At 38.5% G+C, this 20258-nt stretch overlaps 1 non-coding gene across 1 annotated transcript; it reads left to right on the top strand.

The window, feature by feature from the left end:
• Positions 1-19816: 19816 nt before the first annotated feature.
• LOC122071620 lies at positions 19817-19923 on the top strand. Its single transcript, XR_006138226.1, has one exon. It is a non-coding gene; the product is annotated as a small nucleolar RNA R71 (small nucleolar RNA).
• Positions 19924-20258: the final 335 nt, after the last annotated feature.

Raw genomic sequence — 20258 nt, 5'->3', positions numbered from 1 at the left:
ATCACTCTCTCTTTCTCTGATTCAATTATTTAAGTAACAGGAAATGAGTTTAGAAAAAAAAAAACTAAATATAATATTTTTATCTTAAAAAATTAATATTTTAATTTTTATATCATTTGTATATTATGTGCATAAGATAATTGATAGATAATATAAAACAAGTATTGCAAATATAAAAATAGCATCCGAATTTTTTATCTGTTTTTTATTTTTGTAAACGAATAATTCCCAAATCCGAATCAAAACTCGAATTTTATTATCTCCCTTTTTTTACCGATATTTTGACCGAATCATTGAATTAATAAAATGAATTAATCCGAATAATTCCTCGAATTTAATAACTATGGTAGGGACTAGGGAGCGATCGGTGACAGCAGCCAGTAAGAGGTGTCAATGATAGTGACTGGAGAGATCAAAGGTAACGAGTAGGAGTGATCATAGTGGCTCTAGTATCATGTGAACTCTGGTGAAACTTTACATATTATATTCAATAAAGAGGACAATAAAGAAAAAATTATGTTACCCATACATTGAAGGACTACACAAGGTAAGAAGCCTATACAAAGTAGGTAAATATACAGCTAATATACTAGCAATATACACAACTAATCACAAAGCTAATCGACTTGTCTTTTCTATACTTGAGAGAGAGAGAGAGAGGAGTGTTGGAAGAATAATCCCCATGTCGGCTATCCTAAAACTTTCAATTGCCTCTTATGTTTGTAAGTCCCTCCAACTAATAGTTCGAGATTTTATGATGAAATTTTACAAGTTAGACATGAAAATAGCACCAAAATCCTTAGTTGACTTATAGAAGTAGCTATTTATCTATTTTATTGTGTACTATATTTCCACATCTATGAACATAAAAGTATATAAAATTATGTATATATATATATTTTTTTCTTTTGGATGAATAAATAATTCATTATCAAGAGGAAAAGAATATATAAGGGGAAAGGGGAAAGGGGAAAGGGGAAAGGGGAAAGGGGGAAGGGGAAGATTAAGCCAACTAGCCGAATTAAGGAAAAAACAAAAACAAGAGCAAAGGACTCACTAAAAGAATAGAAAAATACAAATCCTAAGATAACTCGGCCAACAAAATTGGGGGGGGGGGGGGATGAGAGACAGACGGGTTTTGGAAGTAACATCAAAGTAGATAGCCTTCCAAATCTGATCAAGGGATCTGGATTTGGGAACCCATCTACAGATATTATGTTCCATCCAAAAGTGGTTTATGGTTAGCATAAAAAGCCAGTTTCCCCACAACGTCACAAATAGTAGAGCCAGAGAATGTCATGTCAATCCAGATCCATTCTTTGTCAAAAGGGAGAATAGGTCTTCGACTTTGTCAACACTTAGCGAGGACCAAATTCCAGATTTAAGAGGAGAAGGGGCAAGAGAAGAAGAGATACGGGAGATATCCTCGGTGCCATGGGGGCAAAGGCAACAAGAAGGGTTAGCAAGGATGTGACGATGGATGTGGAAGGCCTGGGTGGGAAGACAATTGGATAGGCATCTCTAAAGGGTAAAGCTTTGGCGGGGAATATGACTTTTGAAACAAACAACCTTGTGCCATGGAACTACCAGAGAAAGAGATCTGATAAAGGATCAAGCGGAGGCGAAGGAGAAAATTCCATTAGAGGAAGGAAGCCAGATGCACTTATCCTCCCTACCTCAATGCCCAGGGAGGGAGAGGAGGGAGGGAGGACCAGAGGTCAAGGAGAGGGTGGGGGGGAGAGGGAAGAGGGGACAACCAATGGGAGTGATTATGGAGGAGACTGAGGATTAGAGGGAAGGCCAAAGGAGTAAATAACCCTGGGAGAGATGAGATGAGAGAGGATGCCCGAAGGGTGCCAGGGGCTTTCCAGAGGGAGATGGATTGGCCATTGTCGATAGAAAAGGAGATGGCAGTGAGGGCAATGTATCTGTGCTTAAAGATCTTTCTCCAGATCTAGGAGGCATCAGAAATGGAAGGGGCCGTTCAAAGGGAATTAGATTTGAGCAGCCCAGAGTGTATCCAATCCACCCAAATGCTCTTATGGTTGGAAGCAATCTTTCAGATGAGCTTAAGGATCCCAATCGATTTGGCAATTTTGATTCTTCTAATCCCAAGACTACCTTCGGATTTAGGAAGGCAAACCTTCTCTCAGCTGTGGGTCCTAAGGAATCCGAGCCCTTCCAGAGGAAGGAGTAGAGAAGACCTTCAAAAGATTTGATGATAGAGGCAGGAAGGACAAAGACTCCAGACCAGTAAAGATACATGGACTAGAGGACAGAACGAATTAATGAGAGCCGATTAGCAGTGAAAATTAAGTATTTATCTCACTTGTTTGTGTTGTGCAATGTTAATTAACAAATGTAGTGGAAATTATTAGCAGTTCTTTTTTTCTTATGAGACTTGAAGAAAGATTTACCTACAGTTTTTTAAATTCATTTGTACGGAAAAGAACCAAGTGATAGAGTTCAAATTTCTGTGAATCGGACAACCATCAATTCAAAGATTAATCAAACAAGAGAAGAATATCAAGTTGCCTTTAGCCTCACTATCACACGACTTTCACAAGATCTTAGCCTTTCCCTAGTAGGCTCTTCCCACCACAATCGCAAAATGTTCCTTTGAATGTTGGCCACGACCAATATCTAGATCACAAAAACTTAGACCTTTTGTAGAAAATAAACACAACTATATGAATAAAGCAAACTCTATCTTAAGACATAAAAACGCCATTTGTGAGAGTCGGTCATTGGATCATGATCATGATCATGATCATTAATAGTAGAAATAACACACAAGATTGAAGCGTGCTAGTAATTCACTCTCCATAAATTTTTATTTTCTTCATATAGGTGCAAAATGGGTTAACTTGCAAACCGATCTCCCAAGATATAATAGCCTTGACAAACCCACCCAAGAGTCCTAGCACTTCTTGAGGGCCATATTGGTCGACAAATTAGTGCCCAACACTCAATGAAAGCTCACAAAAAGCTTGAACACACGCATTTTTTCTATGTGAAAATACAAAAGAGAACTTTTTTAGTAATTGGAGCAAAATAGGCTACGTATAGCTTGAGATAAAAGGCAAAATCATTTTACACATGAGGGGACTTACTCTTATGAATAGAGGAGTGATACCTACTCAAAAACAATTTTCCAATAAATCCTCAAAAGTTATATCTTTTTTTTAAAATATCATTTGAAAAGGTAAAAAAAAGGCAGCCATGTAAAGCGGTGCCAATATTTTGAATTTCTGTTTTTCCATTCTAGGTTCACACAATGCGATGACCATATGAAAGGGGTGCCTAGTCTTATTCTTATTTGTGAACAGTTTTAAGTTAAAACCTGTGAATAGTTTTAAGTTAAAACCTAAAGATTGCAAGACCTATAATCTAATCGTGCTAATTAATTTATTAAATCCATACACATATTGATTTGAAGGACATATTTCCAATAATCTTCCACTTGTGCATCATTATCTTCAATTCGTATCATATGTTATCAACATATATTTGTTGATGATGATCCCAGGCTAACACTGAGAAGGGGGGTGTTGAATCAGGTTCTTCAAAATTTTTCCAAATTTTTTCAACACACCTCCTAAAACTCCCCATGGCTAACACAACAATAATGGCACTCCCAGTTGGCACAACTCACTCCCCAATACTGCTAATACTCATAGGCGCTCACTAGACTGACATTACTGGTCACCACACGGGGTTTCGTATATTTCCTAACACACTCCTCTTAATCTGGTTTTATAATACAAAATTGAAACTACTACCCACTGCACACAACTACAACTGTGGGAGCTTTAAGTAGTATGGGGTGAACATCAAACACCTTGTAAGCATCCACTCACAAGTCCTTTACAAGAAATTTCAAACTATTAAATTCAAACCCCCAACACAATTACAATCTATGGCTATACATACAACTCTATATAACTTGCAATAGCATGGGGATTAGTAAACTTTTAAGTGAGCAAGTCAACTTGAGCTAACGTACCATCAACAAACCAATTCTCCACCAAGAAGTGGGGTTTCTCCAACATTGGGATACCACACAACTTCTTTAATGCACATTGAACACCTTCTCAATGTTCCAATCACCCACACAAGCACCTTCCATATCACTCTCATCATTCTCTCCTTCTTTGGCAAATATTATTTCTAATCTTCAATAGACTTTTTTTTTTGGTAAACACAACTTCAATTAGATAGAAGACATGAGTTACACAAGGTCTCAGTGCTCAGAACACGAAACCAAGGAGTGGGATATAGCCAATCCGTTGTTCATGTCATTAACAGGGGGGCCTTTCAAGATAAGGGATGGGCGAAACCAAGAACTCAGATCCATGACCAAGGATGGAGATGGGTCTGAGCTCTGGATAGGTGGTGTAGGTGGCGGCGATGTGAGCAACGATACCTCTGACGATGATACAGAGGCTGTTCTTCAAAGCCTGAAGCATAGCCATGGCTGCAACATAGGAAAGCAACAGATCTGACCTGTGGATCTGTTCAAAACAAAATGGCGGCGGTTGTTGCAGAAACATCGTTTGGTGTAGAGCGACAAGGGGTTGCTGTAGAGGGTGGGGCAACAAGGGGCTAGGCAGGTATGCAGCCATGGCTGAGGGTTATCGTCGGCGTCATCGGCATCTTCAGCATCTTTGGCTTGTTCACCAGCACTGCCTATTGAGCAACCGAGGGTCATGATGGGTTCGCTCAGATAGAGGAGAGATAACACGCCACAAGGACAGAGGTGAATCACACACAAAGGCAGAGGTGTATAATGCACAGGGGCGGAGATAGTTTCTTAGGGTTTTTTGTGCCAATACTGACTTCCGACTTCACCACAAAGACCTAGCCTGACTCATTCCTAGTTTTGAATTTAGAGGATCTTAAGCTAACCCTTTTTTTTTTCTTCATCTTCAATAGACTTCACACTCTCTATTTGGCATTGTAGTTTTATGGTTGTCCTTGTTGGCAACCTGGCCACGTGGCGGTGATGACGTGGCCAGTTTGGGTGACATGGATGAAAATGATGACATGGCAGTGTCCAGTGTCACCGATGAGATAACAGAGCCGCTTGGTATGCATGGAGTGGTTTAATATATCATTAATAGGTGGTGCGGGTTTCTGGGTCAAAACTGAAAAAATTAGCCTATTTATGCTCTGGGGCATTTTCGGTATTAAAAATGATATGTTTGAAGATTGGTTCTTCATAAAAAAGATAGAATGTAATTTACCTAGTCCAGTGCATTTGATTTCGTCACATTCTGATACCGTATGAAGAAGTTACGGCATTTGTGACAGTCGAGGATAGTTACAGCATTGAAGATGAATTTTTTAAAGGAAGTGTTCTCCATATAACAATACGACAAAAATCCAATCTTTCCAACGGTTCTAATTTCATCACGTTCCGATTCCATATAAGAAAGTTACGCCAGTAGAAATGTTTAGGGGCATTTTGGTCTTTTTATATGGCTGAGTCAGATGATTAAGTCTTTTGGAAAGTCGTAGAGCATCCAGTTATGGTTCCAACGCACTTCGTTTCGTCTTGATCGGATATCGTATGAAAAAATTATAAGTGTTTCCGTGAAGCCGGTTTGAAAATCCGAACTAGAAAATCAACAGATGCTCTCGGTGTTGGCTGGATTTTCTGGATTTTAATTTTGAAATTTCAGGGGCTTTTGTGTAATTTCAAGGTTTTAAAGGTCTGAGTTGATAAGGGATTTTTGACATTAAAGTTTATAGAAGCAGGGGCTTATATGTATATAAGAGAGTCAGAGGGATCCTTAATACACGGCTCAAATTGAGCCACATCGGTCAAATTCCGATCTGATGGTTTGTACAAGAGCTTGCATTGAAGATGCTTATCTGAGGCTTCTCATTGGTGGAGTGTATTAGATATGATGGTCTGACGCTACACCATATTGCATTAACTAGTGTATGTCACATGTGCATCATCACCGAAGCTTAGATTTCAATCTCTTAGATCTAGATCAAGTAGATCTTATAGATCCAGATCTAATGGTCTATAAATGATTCTCCTTTATGGGTTAAGCCGACATAGATCCAGAATATACATTGATGTAGCCAATCCGTGGTCGACAACACTTCTGACGATGTCAGCGCCTACGTCATGATGACATCATCGAGATTCAAATCTAATGGTTTGGATCTATTGTCCGTTGGTTTAATCGAACGGATTAGATTATAAGATCTTTTATATGAGATCTACGGTCAGATTTCGCCCCTGTTGCACGGGGCCGCCGGTGTAGCCTATGCCACCCCTACGAAGATTCCATTTCAGGCTATCTCATTGCTCTAATTTCAAATGGCCATATCTCCCTCATTTTAACTCGGATTTGGGTGATTCAAGTTGGAGATTCTTCATCTCTTTGAGCTCTACACATCACAAGAAAGAAATCAGGTAGAGGGGTTACTGAGGTGGTTGGAAAAATGAGTTGAAGCTCATAAATGGCTAAGGGTTTGAATGAAAGACTTCCATCCTCTTACACTTCATCCATAGCCCCCATTAGAGGCTTAAGAAGCAGCTGGAAACCAAGGTAGTAAGCTTTATTGGTTGTTGCCAAGAGAAAGAAAAAGAAAATAAAATGGAAGGGAAGAGAAGAGAAGAAGAGGGAAATAGAGAAGAATTTTTTCCCTCTCTTTGTGTGTGTCTTGAGTGCCTCTCAAGAGAGATTTTCTCAAATCCAATTAATGGAGTTTGATGGTTCTTGTTGAGAATACTATTTCCTCATTAAAGCTTAAGGAAGACTAGAAGAGGAGAAGTAGAGAGAGCGAGAGAGAGGAGTGTGTGTGTGAATGTGAATGCCATTGTTGCTCCATGAAAATAAAGACAAGGAGAAAAGAAAGAAGAAGAACAAGAACCTAGAATTTGGTTCTTGCGAGTTGCTTCAAGAAACCCAAGTGCCAACCGGGGTTGAAGCATTGACGTCACTGAGACAACGTGATTATAATCCGCATCAAGTGGAGATCGATATTATTGCATCTTCGACGGTTACTCCTTGCCAAGGTAACCTCACTTTTGCTAAATTTCCATTATTATAAATCATTGTAGGCAAGATGTTTGATAAAATGCCTAAGTGATAGTTGTAGTCTATTTTGGGAGAAATTTATATGTATGAGTGTTTCACTATAGGGCATTGTTATAAGCCCAACTTTATTATTATTATTATTATTTTTTATGTTCAGTGGGTGCTGGACACAAAGGCTATGTGTTCCTTGGTAGTTACAACTACCTAAACCTATTTGCTGTGGGTATGGCCTCTCATATCATTATGAGAAAACTAGGGTGAAGACCTAGCCATTGTATGTCATTGGTGGAAACTGGGAATCTATTCTTTTGGTTGTGGGTGCAGTCATAATTAGTATTGAGTAAATACTGAGCCCAATAGTGGGCATTATTCCGTGCATGTAGAAGCACGTATTTCTTGTATTGTGGATGTGTATACTCCTATTAGTATTGTGGATTGGAGTGCTTGATTGCAGAATGGGTGTGTACATCTGGTAGACCTGACCACTTGGTAGTGCAGTGTGGATGTGCATACGACTGTGTATGTATGTGACAGTGATTACCGTGTGAGGTTATGAGACAGCTCTGGGCAGCAATACAGGTTATATGAGTAAATTCCGTGCAACAGTAAAAATGGTCAGTAGTATAGATAGCAGCTCTGTGCAGCATCAGTAGACTGTGCTATTGAAGTACAAATAGTGATTGTCACATCAGGGGTACAGCTGAAAAATGAAAAAAAATATAGATAGCAGCTCTGTGCAGCATCAGTAGACTGTGCTATTGAAGTGCTATGTGAATGCCATTGTTGCTCCATCAATATTTGAAAAAAATTTAATGCATTTACACCTTCAATCTCATCAAATATTTAACCTTCAATAGATATAACTAACCATCCTTGACATTCAATTAGGCTTCAATGCACTCAAGAATTGTAAATGAAATGATTCAATGCTCACCCAATAGACGTACCCACTCACTTTTGGTTTTTCTTGAATGTCAGGGGCTTCATCTCTCCAAAATTTTCCTCTTCTTTCACCACGTTCTTAAGCTCAAATGGAGTCCATAGCTAAAAAATTGCACTTCAATTGGACTTAAATATGGGGGAGTTTCACCCATTCTGTGGGGACAAAATTGAAATATCATAATCTAAATAATGACATGTGTCAACTCACAAGTGGTGGGTGATGGGTCTTTTTACTCCACGCGATACCGAATGGTCATTCAAAATGACATGTTAACCATTAACAGTAGGTAACAACAACTGCCTTACATAGTTGGTGAGTTGTGGTGCGCCAAAAGCCTATGATAATCAGGAGGTCTTGAGTTCGAACCTCCTGGCTGCCCTTTTTTTTTTATTTAAAGAAAATTAAATTAAAACCAAAATCAAAATAGCATAAGGGATAACCAAACATTTCCTAGAAATAACGTCTTTTGTCATCTCCTTCAGCCTATTACTAAGATAATTGTTAGGCTTCATACAAAAGTTTGGGTGATTTGAAAAATGCTCCATTCCTAATTGGAGTGGTATAGATATCCAAGGCCAAAAAAGGTTAATTGTTTGTGATTATTATTGCCCAAAAAAAAAAAAAAAAAAAAAAAAAAAAAAAAAAGAAGAAGAAGAAGAAGAAGAAGAAGATCTTCCACGTCACTCCAAACCAAGTTCACCTTCCATCCTTTATTTCTTGCCGCTTTTATCCCTTCTAGAAGTCCCCTTGTAGCCGTCTTACCACTTTTTCCTGTCAACAAATAATTCCCTTGAGATAGGAAACAGTAATTGTTTAGAATAAAGGAGAATACCTATCCAAAATTTTTTTCCTCCTTGTTGGTGAGACTGGCCACTATTAAAATTAAAGTTCCTTGTGGTGGAGGGGTATTACTTATAGGGTAGGTGGTGAGGGAATATGTTTTCATGGTACAGGGGTCGGTTTGCAAGACACATTAGATATCCAAAATTCAACCTATTTCATAATGAGTAGAGGGTTTTGGTTTTGTGATCCAAATAGCACTTGATTCCTATATTTCCAAGTGAAATAGCAAATGACAAATAACAAATAATAGAAATGTTGGAGTTTATTTTTATAAATATAGTAGGATTTAAAATGTAACCGTAAGCGTAAGGATCAGTGTAGCTACGGATCGAACACAGGGAGAGCAGCCACTTTATTTTTTTGCTTCTTTTAATAATGCGAAAGTGAACCGATTAATAATGGTTGTGATCTGATTCTAACTACTGTCCTAAACATATGCATCTAAAATAATGTTCTAACCAGTCGTCATCTAAGAATTTAAATACATAAGTCATGCAATTAAAATTAAATAAATAAATAACTAAAAATAAACACCCCACGTAATTAAAAAGCAATGAAGAAAAAAAAATACTGAAATAAAAATAAAATAAAAGAAAGGGGATAAAGTTAGAGAAAGGCTCACAAGTAGGTTTTTCTACTTAGCCCAAGGGATGCATCATAATATGAGCTTCCTTACTTGACTAAAGAGTCACTCTTACAAGGGTTACTTTACCTAGCTTTAGGGAAAGAGAGGCAATTAAAATAAAAATAATAAAATGATGGTTCTATGGCTAGGAGAGGCAAAGCCAACACTTACACTAGCCATGAACCTTAGGGGAAAAGGAAAACAATAATGTAATGACTGAAATTAAAATTCTAAATTAATAAAGAAATGGTAGTCAGAAGAGGAAATGAGAGGAGGGAGAGAAGATAATTGAAGAAGCCTACCTACCTGAATTAATGTTTGAACTTAAAAGCTTGGATGATTTGAAATACTGCCAACCCTAAAAATCAGATCTGGAATGAATTAAATCTGAAATTTCTAGGCCTGGAGAAAACAAATCTTGAAAAAAAAAATTGAACTTGAAAAAAAAAAAAATATGCTCCACAGCTCGTGATCTTGTCACCTAGATCTAAGCCTAGAATTATAATTTTAAAAATTATAACTCAATTGCATAAATCATAAACACAAAAGGCTGAAAAAAAAAAAGAGTGCTTGCATTAATTAAAATAAAAAGATATTACAAAAGTGATTAAAGAAAAAATAAAGAATAACTAAAACTAAAGAGAGAGAGAGAGAGAGAGAGAGCAACTAAAAAAAAACCTAGAAAAAGAATGAAGTGTCTCCTCTCCTCTTACATGAGTTTTATTTATAAGGAATAGGGAGGTAAGGTAACAAATTTATCTTTCCTAAAAGGGAAAAAATCACAATTGGTAGGTGAGATCTTTTGAGACCAAAAGTGTTAAGGTGGAGGAGAGAGAAGAGATAAATAAACTTGGAGAAATTTCTTATAATTTTTTTTGCTTATTTTCATTCATTTTTTATTTTTTTTCTTCTTTTTGTCCCTCTATTCAAATCTTACGCACAACCCTTGTTGGCCGATTTTTTTTCTTTCCCTTGGATGATTTTCCTTCTTACTTTGTGTGATTTGGATAATCTTCTGGTGATGATATGGAGGAGAGAGAAGATTTGGACAAGATTTTTTTTTTCTCTTCTTGCACAAGAAACCCCTCCCACGATTTTCTTTGCTTTGAAGATCCCCTTCATGCCCTTAGTGCTTTAAGTGAGTGAAAAGTAGGAAATCTTCAATAAAATTCTCTAAAAAAAAAAGACAATCATGAGATTTGAACTTGAGACCTCCTGGTGAGCAAGGAAATTTACACACCATAGCTCACCAACTACACTCTGTAGTTGTTGTTAGAGAGATATGATGTCCGATAATGTTTAAGGCCTTTAAAATACAAAACCTGTAAAAAGAGAGTAAAACCCAAGGTAGCTCCATTCTAAATATGTAAAAATGCATGTTTTACTATTTAGATTTCACACATAAATGTGCTCATCAGAATTCTCCCATATTTAAACTTTGCTAGTCCTCAAAAAAAAAAAAAAAAAAAAAAAAAAAAAAACTAAAATATAATATAAATAACAAAAAACCTAACTCACTTTCATAAGAATCATGGCTGCACTTAGCATGTACAACAAGCCTTTAAATCCCTAGATCACCCCTAATGGACGAGTTGTGTCTCATGGGTGTTTGCAGTGAATATACACCTAAAATTCAGAATAAACAAATTTCAACTTTGGCTAAAGGTAAGGGCCATATCAATCCAGAGCAAAGATAATTCCTCTTATAAAGGACCCCTACACTTGACTTTTATTACCCTATATCAATTCCAAGCACTAACATATTTCATAATTTAGAATTCACCTCGTCTCTTCCAAAACATCCTTATCTTAAGGCAAAACCACTTGTGAAGAAATAGGGAACCCCAATGACTAAGGCATTTGAGTGTTTTTTACTAAACTTGTTACCTAGCATTAATGACATTTGCATATTTTTTTCTTTCTTTCTCTTAATAAACTCTCTTCTACTCCACTACTTATGACCTGAATGATATGATGGAGCAAACACCAGACACCCAAGTTACTATGTAGCTTTGCTTTTTTACATATGCCCATAAAGACAGTGATGCTAGAGTTCTTTCAGAAGTTTCCTCCATAGGAATTTTGATCAAGACACCACACTTCTTAAGGTGCAATTCCCTGTCTAGTTTCAAGGGAATCAACTCTTATTTTTCTTTATACCACATTTCACACTTCATTTAAAATTGTGCATTTGTCAACTCATGCCAAATTAAAAAGAAGGTCCCAACTCCAAATCAAAAGCACAAGGAACCCACAGACTTACATATGGTCCAACACCATAAAACAGGGTTCTCTTATTTTTCAAAAGAAAGTCTCATCTCAAGACACAGACTTGTTTCTTTCTTTTCAATAGGATTTTTATATGTTCAAAATGGGTACCTTAATCAAAACTTTTATTTTCATACATCAAGCAACCGAATGATGTGATCATTAACCAAAAGCCAAAGTAAGACTTCATCCTTAGGAAGCTCAAAATCAAAAAGAAAAACAGACAAAACAAAGTAGAAAAAGCAAAAACTGGTTTTCTTCCTCCACACTTAAGTCATGCAATGTCCTCAATGCATGGAAAGAATTAAAAGCAAAAACAATGCAAGGGGGTCATACCTGGATAAAGTCAGTCATCTGTGTACAGAGGTTCATAGAGATCCATGACCTCTTCACTACCAATAGTAGGAAACTTGAGGAACGAATTTAAATGCTGACCATTAACCTCTCAAATTATCCTTATTCCTGGATTTAGAATCTCCACAACCCCATTGGGATATACATTATAGATAATAAACGGGACATCCCATCGAGAACTAAGCTTACCAGGGATAAGATGCAATCGAGAGTTATACAATAAGACCTTATCACCAATTATAAAAGATTTACGTAGAATGTGCTTATCATAGAAGGCTTTTGTCTTTTTCTTGTAATCCTAGAACTTTCATAGGCATCATTCCTAAGTTCTTCAAACTCAGATAGTTGGAGCCTACGATGAATTCCCGCATCAAATAAATCAGAGTTGAGCTTCTTGATGGCCCAAAAGGCCTTATGCTCCAACTCAATTGGTAAGTGACAGGCTTTTCCATACACCAAACGGTAAGGAGAATGATTAAGGTTGGTCTTGAATGCAGTCCGATGGGCCCACAAAGCATCAATAAGCCTAAGGGACTAATCCTAGATTAACAGTTTTCTCCAAGATTTGTTTGACCTACCTATTAGATACCTCCACTTGACCACTAGTTTGGAGATGATAAGGGGTAGATAACTTATGGGTGATCCCATACTCTTTTATTAAGGCCTCAAAAGGTCGATTACAAAAATGAGCACCCTTATCACTAATTATTGCACGTGGTGCACCAAAGCGGGAAAAAATGTTCTCCTTGAGAAATTAGACCACCACTTTGTGGTCATTAGATTTATAAGGTATGGCTTCTATCCATTTAGAAACATAATCAACGGCTAAAAGTATATACAAATTTCTAAAGGAATTAGGGAATGGTCCCATGAAATTAATGTCCCATACATCAAAGATCTCAATTACCAAAATAGGGTTGAGAGGCATTATGTTCCTCTTATTGATATAGCTAAAAGATTGACAAGCGGGACAAGCCTTGTAAAAATCAAAAGCATCTCTAAAAAGAGTGGGCCAATAAAATTTGCATTGGAGAACCTTTGCGGCTATCTTCTTAGGTCCAAAGTGTCCACCACATGCATGATCTTGGAAAAAAGAGAGAATGAAATGTTATTTATAATCAGGAACACATCGTCGGATAATCTGATCCGGATATATCTTAAATAAATAAGGATCATCCCAGAAAAAATACTTAACTTGGGAATGAAACCTATACTTATCTTGGGAGGACCAATAATCCAGAGTCACACCTGAAACTAAGAAGTTGACAATGTCAGCAAACCATGGTTCACTGAACACTACAAATAACTGTTCATCTGAAAAGTTCTCGTTGACTGAAGAATTGTCAGTCAATGAATTGGGAAGCCAGGATAAATGGTCTGCAACTAGGTTTTCAATTCCTTTCTTAACCCTAATTTCTAAATCAAACTCTTATAAAAGTAAAACCCACCTAATGAGATGGGCTTTGGTATCCTTCTTCTGAACTAGGTATCTAAGAGCAGAATGATCAGTATACACCATCACATGTGAACCAACTAAGTAAAATCGAAACTTTTTTAATGCAAACACAACGTTTAAAAATTCTTTTTCAGTGCTTGTATAATCGAGTTGTGCATCATTTAAGGTCCTACTGGATAGTAAATGACAGTGGACAACTTATTAATCCTTTGACTTAAAACCGTTCCTTTGAAAAAATCCAAAGCATTACATATCAATTCAAAAGATTCAGTCCAAACAGGTGGTTGAACAATGGGTGCATTTGTCAACTTCTTCTTAAGTTGCTTGAAGGATTCTAGACACTCTTTAGAAAACTTCAAAAGTTTGATCTTTGGCAAGAAGTGAGAGGTCAGGCTAACTGACTAAAATTCTTTATAAACCTTCTATAGAAGCCTGCAAGGCCTATAAAAGACCGAACATCTTTAACAGATTGAGGAGGTGGTAAATTATCAATTAAATCCACTTTGGCTCTATCTACTTTAATTCCCTCCTTAGATATTACATGGCCTAAAACAATATCAAATTTAACCATAAAATAACATTTCTCCCAATTCAAACCAAATTCTTAGATATGCACATTTTCAAAACTAGAGAAAGATGATGAAGATATTCAGAATAGGAATTCCCATGAATTGAAAAGTCATCCATAAATACTTCTAAGAATTTTTCGACCATGTCAGAAAAGATGTTCATCATGCATCGTTGGAATGTAGCAGGGGCATTGCAAAGCCTAAAGGGCATATGCCTGTAAGCAAATGTTCCATATGGGCATGTAAAAGTAGTCTTATATTGGTCCTCTAAAGCAATTGGGATCTGGTTATAGCCAGAATATCCATAAAAAAAACAATAGTATTCATGTTCAGCTAACCTCTCTAACATCTGGTCAATGAATGACAATGGGAAGTGGTCCTTCCAGGTTACCACATTAAGTTTCTTGTAGTCTATGCACACTCTCCACCCTGATTAGACACGGATTAGAATTAGTTCATTATTGGCATTGGAAACTACAATCACACTATACTTCTTAGGCACTACGTGAACTGGGCTTACCCATTGGCTGTCAGAAATATGATAAATTATTCATGATCCAAGCATTTTAGGATCTCTTTCTTAATGGCTTCCATCATCACTGGTTAGCTCTTCTTTGGGGTTTCGTGTATGGTTTGGAATCCTCCATAAGATGTATATGATGTCGCACAATAGAAGGGCTTATACGTTTGATATCAGCCATGGTCTAACCTAGGGCTTCCTTATTATCTTTTAACACTTTAAGTAACTCATCTTCCTGGCTAGAAGTCAAATTTAAAGAAATTATTACAGGAAGAGTCTGGTCAGGCCCTAGGAAAGCATACCTCAAATTAGATGGTAACTCCTTCAGATCTAGCTTAGGGGGCTCAACTATGGAAGGTTTAGGAATGAAATTGGAAAGGGGTCCTAAGGGCTCCATAAGTGTGTGAAGACTTAGGACTTTAAAAAATAAAGTTTTACTATCATCATCCAACTCATCTATACACTCTTGAAATTTTGAATCAAAATTAATATCAAAGTTGGTAACTAAATCATCAGAAAAATTCAAAAAATCCTCAAGCATATTGATCTCTTCTTCCATATGTGGTTGCTTGCCTATCCTAAACATGTTAAACTCAACAGTTTAGTTGTCAAAAGATAACCTTAGAAAACCATTCCATAAATTGATTAATGCATTACTGGTAGCCAAGAATGGTCTTCCTAGAATTATTAGGATCTCATCTTTGGTTGAGAAGGGCTTGGTATCTAACACAATGAAATCAACAGAAAAAATAAATTCCTCCACCTTTAGCAAGACATCCTCAACCATCCCTTTAAGAATCTTAACAGACCTATCTGCCAACTAAAGAGTAGTTTCAGTGGCTTTCAATTCTCCCAATCGTAGTTGCTTGTACACATGGTAAGGTAAAAGATTCGCACTTGCACCAAGGTCAAGTAAGGCATACTCAATGTAGGCGTTGCCTATGACATAAGCTATGGTAGGGCTCCCTCGATCCTTATACTTGGCTAATATAGGCTGAGTAATTATGGAACTAATGTTACCTGTCAAGAACGCCTTTTCGGGCACACTAGTGATATATTTGTGAGTACATAAATCTTTCAGTACCCTTGCATAGTCGGGGATCTGGGATATAGCATTCAAAAGAGGGATGTTCACTTCTACCTTTTTGAAGACTTCTAAAATTTTATCCATGGAAGCAGTCTTCTTTGTATTTACTAAGAGATTAGGAAATAGTACAGGAGGAACATAAGGACTATTAGGGATTTGCCCTTTTTCAGAAGAATCATTTTTTGTTTCCTCAACCAAATCATCTTTAGTATCAAAAGAATCTTTAGGTTCATCAGACGAACCTGGAATAAGAGGCACACTTATGTCCTTAACTGAAGGAGAGTTAACAGGAATAAGGATAGGGAAGAGTTAGGAAGACTCTGTTGGTACTCTCTACCACTCCTAAGGGCATAAACAACATTACATTGGTTGGAGAGCCCTTGTTGGGTATAACCTTGTACTAAATTTAGTAGTGCATTTGTCACACCCCGTTCTCACAGAACCGGGCCAGTGACCGGGTTAACACCGGTTAACCCAAACCTGCCAGAATCATCAGATACTGTATTCCACCACAGCATACACACAACTAATATAAGCTCATCAAATCAACGGAAGACTAAGTTTTACCTGTGAATAGTCCCATATACTTGATACCCGAATTGTGATACAATAATTATATACATGTGGGCCCGAAGGCATGATAATTACCCAATAAAAGTACAATTCATATATCAAGTATATACAGGAAATCATCAAAATAATCAAAGTACACAGATCGGCTTGATAACAAAGGCTAGAGATCAGCTCGGCATCACATGAGCTCGACCTCAAAAGTGGAGATCAGCACGGCCTCAGAACTGCTGTCCCGCAGCACAACTCTCACACGAGCAGTCAGTGCCATGCTTTAACTCCTCAGGGGTCCACCAGTCCTCTTTAGAAAACTCGACTGTGGGACCCACCCCATGCTCCTCAGATGTATGACCTGTAAAATCATCTAAAAAGGGGTGCATACGTGGGATGAGCTCACTAGCTCAGTAAGTGGTAAGATGGACCACACAGCAGTCCACATAGCAAAACACATCATATGCACTACATGTCATGCTATACATTTTAAATCACATCCACCTAAGCAACATTACTAAGTCTTTGGTTTTAGTGCTACTACAGCCACAGTGCATGTATACTCTAGGTACGAGCAGCGAACTCCCTCTCGCGATACGCCCATAGGGCTGTCGGAGAAGGCCCACCGTGAGTACTCGAAAAAGTAAAGACAATGCCTTCCACCGGCTCTCAACAGAAATGTAAATGACTGAAAATAAAGGTGCTAACTCCAGTAATTTAAAAGCAGTACGATTGGCCCTCTTGAATGTACCACCGGGGTTGTCGACTATCCTACATGACCCGTCGGGCGTTATGTCTAACCGCCACAGTGACCCGACGACCGCGACCACTGCTTACCCCCAAATGATAACCCAACACCTTAACCCTTGTTGGGAAGGGTCGTAGCACGGGATGATGAAAATCCTAATACCGCATACTCCTATATGACAATAGTACGATTGTATAGTGCCTCCGTGTCCCATTCCACAGGCCACCAATGCACTCGTTTCCAAGCCGACTACGGAATCTAGTCTATCAATGCATCATGCACTATGATGTCCACATTCAACATATAAACATCTCATTCAATTGGCATTTAGAAAGTAAACATAGCACATATGCATCACACTATGAGGAATGACTAATCTACATAGCATATTCATGATGGCATGACTAGACTAGATATAATTAAATGAATGCCAAACAATGCCTTGAAACAAGGCCAAACGTCCTCTCCCCACTTACCTGTAGTGTACAAGGATTCCCGTTCGGTACGGATGAGATCTGCTGCGAATCGGGTATGATTTGGTGAACCTAACATAATTGAGCGGGGTTAGTACTTCACCATTTTAGGATCAAAATTAACGAGATCCGATGACAAAATCATGTTTAGAACGTCAAAAGAAGGTCACACGTCCGATTTGGGTCCAATCGGACGCAAGAATTACCTTCGGGGCCACACGGGTGGGTCAGAAAGGTGGGCTGTCTGACCCACCGGTCCTACCCACCAGTTTGGACCGGTGGGTAGGGGCCCGCCAGTAGGGCCCACCAGTTCCACCCGCCGGTTGGGCCAGGGGCCCTTGCTAGGATCGGCGGGTAGGATGGCCCATCGGTTGGGCCCACCGGTTGTGCCCGAAGGCCCCCCTGCCCTCTCAAGTGGGTGCCCACAGGCGGGTAGGGGCCCACCGGTTGCACCCACCGGTCTTGGCAGGAAAAACCCTGTTTCTTCCCAACTTCCTCCATTTTTTGGGGATTCAAATGGGGCTTTTCCCAACCTATTCTTCACACCTTCAAGGTCCTATAGGATGGTTCTAACCTAGATCTAGGTTAGATTCAAGGGATGGAAAACCATCTTACCTTCTTTGCTCAAGAACAACCTCAAACCCTCCAAATCACTTCAAACCCTCCAAATCACTTCAAACCCACAATGCTTCTTCCACCTTGTCAATACATCTTCAACCCTTCAAGATCAACACATAAATCATCCATTAAACCTTAAATTCATCATTTTAAAGGGGATTTACAAGATCTCAAGAAACTCTACTCGAATCAAGGGTTTAAGCTTGGGTATAGTGAATGTTCAAAAACCCAACTTTGCTTACCTCTAACTATAGATCTAGAGTTGAAGATTACTCTCCCGGCATCGGAATGGGAAGATCGAGCTTCGGCGCCGCTGAAATCCCTCTTTTCTTCCTCTTCCTTCTCTTCCTTTCTTCTTCCTTTTCTTTTCTCTCTCCTCTTTACTCTTCTCACCAACGTACGGGTGTCATAAATGAAAGAAAAGAAAATCATAAAGCTATATATATAATTCCTCATTAAGTGAACAATGCACATGGATGGGTCACTCAGGTGGGTGGGTGCACCCACCTGTCCGCCCACCTGAGGGCCAAAACTTGGGATTTTGACGGGATTCGGGCCTCGGCACGAACCCCACCCCTGGCATACGATGTAGCATATGTATATACCTTAAAATACGACTATAATACCTGCTTTATTCGTACATGGCCTTATGGTAGGTGCATATACACGGCTTGGACACTCCCATCTCTTTTGGCACTGGCTCGGACTTGTCGAGCCAGTCGGTGTTTAAGGTCACCTTTGCCATCATAGCCCATAAGGATCCCGCTCTAATTCCCTCTGGCTCGGTCCCTGCACGGTTAAATCGGTTCAACCGCAAAATTAGACCGGGTTTAAGAAGCAGGGTATTACAGCATTAGTTAGTGTTTGTGAGCTAACAGGCTAATGATGCCTAGTGTTAGGCTCTGGTTGACTGGGTAAAGTTTCCTTCTCCCTTTCACGCATAATTAAAACAACTTGGGTGAATTCGCTTGTAAATTTTAATGGCTTGTCATGAGGAGGGTCATATTTTTTTTTCAAGTAACTTATTCTACTTACCTCTCCAGTGTTGGTAAACCCAACGGATTGCTGATAAGATGATAGGAGAGGGGCCCTAGGAAAACTAGCCTGAGGTCCTACATTTGACCTAGGAAAAGTATTTTGGAAAAAAAAATTGTTATGCAAAGGGGAGCCATTGAGGTCCAAGTTGACATTGATTATAGAAATTGGAAGGCCCTACTTAGTTGCCCTGATTCTAGGAGAAATTTAGGTGATTTCTCCATCCTGGGTTGTAGATGTTACTATGTGGATTATTCTGGTATAAGGCATTAACATTATCATTAGAAGTGCCCCCAGAGGTGTTGGGACATTCTTCTATGACATATTTAGGGGACTGGCACCAAGTACAAATCTTAATCAAATTGACTGATGATGGCTCTCTAGGAACAATAGCTTCAATCATCTTAATTAGGCTATCCAAATGGGCTCCTTGGCTACTATCCCATCCACAAAATATCATTTTCCTCCCATGGTTTTTTCACTCTCTTGGGTTGATTCCCACTCATGGGTTTTGTCAGCTAAGTCAAGTAAGAATTCCCATGCCTTTTCTTCATCTGTAAAGGATGTGAATCCCTCAGGGCACTTAAACTCTATCATTTGTTTAGTTGAGTAATCAATACTCTCATAAATTATTTGACATAAATACCATAAGTCTAGGCCATGATGAGGGCATTCCTGGAGTAGATCTTTGAATCTCTCCATAAGTTTGGAAAAGGACTCACTAGGCTTTTGCCTAAACTGAAGGATATCACTTCTAAGCTTATTGATCTTGTGAGTTGGGAAAAACTTCTTAAGGAAGACAACTGTGAACTGTTCCCATGAGGTTATGGAATTTGTAGGTAACCCATACAACCACTTCTTAGCTTGGTCTTTCAATGCAAACGTGATAAACGTAAGCTTAACAGCATCATCAGAAAGCTGTTGGATTTTGATTAGAATACATACCTCTTCAAATTCCCTGAGAAATAGGTATGCATCCTCAAAGGTCAGCCCATGAAAGTGGGGTAACATAGTGATGTACTGAGATTTGAGCTCAAAATTATTGCCCTAGGCTTGTGGTAGAACTATGTAGGAAGGTTGGGCTGCTCTAGCAGGGT

This window comes from Macadamia integrifolia, unplaced genomic scaffold, assembly GCF_013358625.1.
Source record: "Macadamia integrifolia cultivar HAES 741 unplaced genomic scaffold, SCU_Mint_v3 scaffold_30A, whole genome shotgun sequence".
Classification (NCBI taxonomy): domain Eukaryota; kingdom Viridiplantae; phylum Streptophyta; class Magnoliopsida; order Proteales; family Proteaceae; genus Macadamia; species Macadamia integrifolia.
This window is presented reverse-complemented; position numbering and strand designations above follow the sequence as displayed.